This window comes from Myotis brandtii, unplaced genomic scaffold (assembly GCF_000412655.1).
Source record: "Myotis brandtii unplaced genomic scaffold, ASM41265v1 scaffold193, whole genome shotgun sequence".
In the NCBI taxonomy this organism is placed as follows: Eukaryota; Metazoa; Chordata; class Mammalia; order Chiroptera; family Vespertilionidae; genus Myotis; species Myotis brandtii.
Genome location: NW_005357191.1, coordinates 315,710 through 320,913, shown reverse-complemented (window position 1 = coordinate 320,913; position 5,204 = coordinate 315,710). Strand labels below are relative to the sequence as shown.

General features: G+C 49.2%; 1 long non-coding RNA gene across 1 annotated transcript in view; it reads right to left on the bottom strand.

Moving 5' to 3' along the window:
- Positions 1–2,266: 2,266 nt before the first annotated feature.
- LOC106725861 overlaps positions 2,267–5,204 on the bottom strand; it is a 10,673-nt gene continuing 7,735 nt past the window's right edge. Inside the window, exon 2 of the long non-coding RNA XR_001361865.1 lies at positions 2,267–4,103. This is a non-coding gene — a long non-coding RNA (uncharacterized LOC106725861). The remainder of the gene's footprint in view (positions 4,104–5,204) is intronic.

The following is a 5,204-nucleotide window of genomic DNA, read 5'->3' as shown; positions in this document are numbered from 1 at the left end:
CGGAGGATATTTTTTCCATTGATTTTTAGAGAGAGTGGGAGGGAGGGAGAGAGGGAGGGAGGGGCAGGGGAGAGAGACAGGCATAGAAACATTGATGTGAGCGAGACACATTTATTGGTTGCTTCCTGCGTGCACCCCAACTGGGGCTAGGGATTGGACCTGTAACCCAGGTACCTTCCCTTGACTGGGAATTGAACCTGTGACCCTTTGGTGCGGGGGCTGATGCTCTAACCACTGAATACACCCTCAGGGCTGAATGTGTTCAGTTTATTAAGCAATATTTGCCAGGATCTTTCTGAGTACAAACACTGGTAGGGCTTGTTAGAAACACCATAAAGTGGGTGGGGTGCCCAGGTGAGGAACACAGGTTCGTGCTGGTAGCAGGTGATGCAGGGCAGTAAACATAGATGACTAGCGAGGGCTACAGCCAAGGAGGGACCTGGGAAGTGAGGAAAGAGTGGGACGCTGTGAGTGGGGCACTCATTACTTTGAAGCTCTGACCCAGCCACTGGGTGCAAGCTGGACAGGTGCTGGCAGGAGGGCCCCCACCTCCAAGTCTTCCTGACCCTAGGCCTCACTCTTCTGAAGTCTGTCCTGAGCCCCTCCAGGCAGGGCTGTGTCTCACCCATCTTATGTTCTCAGGGTCTGGCACATGGCACTGTCCATCAAGATCTGCCCACTAACATGCTGATACTTGTATTACTCTTGACATGTTTCCCCCCTGCTTAACCTGTAAGACTTTGCCTGGATTTGAGACCCAGCTCAGGTTTCTTGTCATCAAAGAAAAGCCTTTCTGGTTCCCAGCTCTCCAGCCAGCTCTGAATCAATCCCCCGACCCTCTCCAAGTTCCCCAAAGCTCATTTGACTTTATCTTGCTCAACACTTAACATGCTACAATAGACATGATAGAGTGACCATACGCCATGTATGGTCTAAACTGGTACACTTGAGTGTGAAAGGGGGCAGATGTAACCCAGGAGTGAACAGCACTGACCACACTGTCCAGAGGGCTGTCATTGGCCTGCCTATGCCACGAGGGGCTGTGTGCACATGAATGACCTGCTAGCTCCCCTGGGCCTTAGTGTCCCAGTCTGCAAGAAGTGCACCGCACCGGGCAGATGACCTCTCAGGTTCTTTAAAGAACTAAAATGACATGGCCGGTGGAGAGTTTGGGCCTGTGAGGCATTTAGTGGGCGATGTGAGCAGGTGGATGTGTTTGCAGAGAGGTCTTGGGAACAGAGCATGAGAACTCCCAAGTCCAGGGTTGATGGGGACCCAGCCAGAGGCAGTGGACAGCTGCTTTGGGTGTGAGCTGATGACTGTCCACTGCATCAGGACCTGCAGTTCCGGGGAGGGCGGAGTGCTTGGGTGGCCTCTCCTTCCTTGTGGCAGGCAGGCGTTTACCACACCTGGGATAAACCAGCTGACTTGTTCAACACAGTTGGAGAAGGGGAGTCAAAATGAGTTTTTTCCCCATTTAGGACAGAGGAACATTTGTATCTAGGATGGAATGGAGGCCAGAGTGGCAGAGTTTGGCAAAAGAAGACAAACTCCTTTTTCCTCAGCTGCTTCTTCATCACACATGCCCTCAGCCACCCTGTCCCCATTCCTCTCTCCTTAGGGTCCTCTCCACTCCACACGCAGCAGAAGGGCATGTCAGCCATGTTGGGGCCTGCCCTTCTCCAGAGGTGAGGCAGGAACTTACAGCGTTGTGGGGATGGGGGAAGAGTGGAGGGATGGTGGAAGCTGCTGGCATGGGGGCTTCCTGGTGGGGGCTCCTGGAACTGGGTGGGCTCTCAGAAGCTGCCACTGTTCAGGGGAGGATGAGTCCCTCGCTTTACATCCCCTCCGCTTTTCTAACTTCAGTGCTGCTACTGTGGTTTCAGTCTCCCACTCCCCTTGGAGAGGCCAGGAGCCCCGCTGCCCCTGTGCCTGGGCGGGAGTGTGCAGCCCTGCTCTCCTATTTGGCTTTCAGCTGACCTCTACTCAACTCTGCTTCCACTTTGGACAGGATTTCTGAAGCCTCTGATCACAAAACTTTCCTTCTCCCTCAAACAGTTGTATTTAGCAGAAGGGACTGTGGTGACTCAGTTGGAAGGAACCCGTCCAACAAGAAAGGTCACAAGGCCTTAGAATGGTCTCTCTCGGAGGGAAGCTATGTCTTCATGGCACCAACAAAAACAAACTCAAGATTTTGTTTTTTTGTTTTTTAAATGCAGCCAGCTATTTAGCTTACTTGCCACCTTGGATATGCTGTTTGTTTATCTTTTTTTCTGAATTAAATTGAATATATTAAAGGCACATCCAGAGAAAATGTGAAAGGCAAGCAAATTGGTATGGAAGCGTAAATGGAGGGGATGAGAGGAAATACTGTGCAACTGGAAGAATTGGTACAAAAGTGGAGGAGCGGTGAAGATAGGTGCGCTCGGCGGCAGTGAGGGACCTCAGAGATGAAGCAGGAGCATGCCCAGGGGCTTCAGCCAGTAGCAGGATGGTGCTCTGAGGTGCCTGGACACTCACTGAGCCCAGGTCAGATTTTTAATCCTTACCTTGACCTAGATCAAGGTCCTAGGGTGTGGGCCCTTCCTGGAGCTGTCTGCATTTTGTGACCCTCTGCCAGCTAGAAGTTTATGGCTCTGATGTCAGGAAAATCACTGATAAACCTTGTTTCAAACATGCTCCAACCCCAACTGGCTCTAACAGGGTTTGATATCTCATAATTGGAAGCCAGATACGAGTGAATGCAATATGTAGGCAGGACCCATTGGAGACACGGGGAGGGTAGAACTTCCTCCTGGAAGTAGCCATCCTATAACCAGGTAGGAAGACCCAGAGGACTGTGCTCAGGATGTGCCCCAGGCCCTCTGGGCAGCTCTGCACCATTAATTCTATGAGGATTTGTGTGCCTGGAACCCAGCTGACACTGATGGGGCGAGTCTAATCAAAACAGTGATGTTTTCTTGAGGACTGTGGGTTCTGAGAACTTTGGGGGTTTTTTGTGAGGTATGATCAGTTATGAGCATGAACATCTCACAGTGAAGTGAGAACGGTAGAAATGTCTCTCACCCACCCTTCATCACTCTGAGATCCTGGCCCAGAGAGGATTCTTCTAGAACTCTGGTTTCTAAAGTGGGTTCTCCAGACCAGCAACATAAATATCACCTGCAACTTCTTGGAAATGCACATTCTCAAGTCCCTGCGCTCAAGTCTCTGGGTCAGAAACTTGGGGTGGGTTGGGATGGCACCCAGTATGTTAACATGGCAAACACAGTCACTTCATTCCCCTTTTATTCACCAGGTCACCAGGTCTAACTTAATGGGGGAGGGTGTCTGGTGTATTTTAGGCGATAGGAAAAACAAAGGCTATGAACATTATCAGGGAGGTGACAGAAGTTGGATTTGCAGTTTCTGTTTTTGGAATGCAAGTCTGAAAAATAAGGCCTTTGGAACATAAGCAGAGTGCCTTTGCCACACCAGACTAAATTGATAATTTCTTAGTGTCGTCTGTTAAACCAGATTAAAATTTCCCCAATTGCCTCATCATTGCCTTAACACTGGGTGGTCTCAGGCTTCAAACAAGCCCCAGACGTTGCATTTGGAGTGTTAGGTAACCAGTTCAGTCTGTGTCTGAGGTTTTAGTTGCCACTGTAAAGCTGTGGACAAAAAAAGGGGCCATATACCAATTTAAACCTTACACGTTTATGGGAGGCCTGCATGGCAGCCTTACAAACTCAGAGACGAAAAGAACCCCATAGAGTGGTCTGAAATTAAAAAAATTTCTAACTAAAAATAGTTCAGGGAGGGTAGTGATGTGTTAGGGCAGTATTTTTGCCTAACAAAAGTCAAATCTTCACCTTAACTAAGCCTGTTGTCTTTTGCTTCTAAGATAACATACCTTTGGAGTATCAGATTTTTTTTCCTGGACCCCTCAAAGCATAACCAACACCAGAGCAGAGACCACAAATCTCATTATTATGTTAATTGTTAACTATCTTACACCCACAAATGTTAAAGAAGTACGAGTCTATATGAAAAAATGCTCAGCTTCACTAATCATCAGAGGGATGCAAATTAAAACTACAAAATGAGTTATTACCTCACATCTGAGATAATGGCTACCATCAATAAATTAATAAGTGCTAGTGAGGATGCTGACAAAGGGAACCTTAGTGCACTATGATGGGAATGCTGACTGGTGCAGCCACTGCAAAAAGTTAAAAATGGAACTGCCAGGGAGTTCCAAGATCACTGTGAAGTAGGTGAAATCAGCACACCTGATGCCAAACTGGATTTACAGCTAAAATTTAGAGCAATCAGCCTGAAGAAACAACTGAAGAACACCTACACAGGAGAATGGAAAAAGGAAGCTACACAAAGACTGGTAAGAAGGGTGGAGATGCGGAGGGCTAGCCCCTGCACCCAGGTGCAGCCGCTGAGAATCCAAAGGGGTATTGTGGTTGCAAAAGTCCCTCCTGAGGAAAGTGGGGTGAACCCCACACTGGGACCACCAAACCAGAGCACCAGGGCTGGGAAGAGGAGCCTGCATAGCATCTGGCAGCAGAAATAAGTGAGGACTTTGCTGGAAAGAGGAGGGAGTCTAGAATCCCAGGTGCTTAAGGGCCAACACACAAGGGCTTGGGCACTCACCTGGGGCCCCGGTTAGAGGGAAGGAGACTTGGCATATGGAAGCCATAAAGAGAAGATCTGGGTGGCATAGCTCCAGAGATCTGGATGATAGGCTACTGAGGTTCTGGTCCTGAGTCAACATCCCATACGGCCCTTGGATGCCATCTGCCAGGGTCAAGCACTTCTATCCTTTCAGCTCCAGCTGGAGAAAGTGTACTAATGCTGTCCTCCAAATACTGGTGACACCACCTGCCAAGATTGAATGCAGGAAAAAGGACTGTGGGCTGTACCCAATAGAGACCTGAGGTGGGCTCTTTTTCTGGAGAAGCTATAAACAGACTCATGATCATTGAACTGAGTAGTTTTGGAACAAGGGCCAATTTTCCCCAACCCACGGCTTAGGCAGGTGTCACCCCAAAGGAAGACCTTGTCAGGTTCTCAGGCAGCGGGCAGCTGCTGAGCTAGGGGGAGGTGTGCACTAGCACCCCTCCCACAGCTCTGTGCCACTCCCAATGGAGGGCTGACTTGATTTGTATTCCTAAAGCCTGCTGGCCCCATTCTGCTAAGCTCAGATCTGG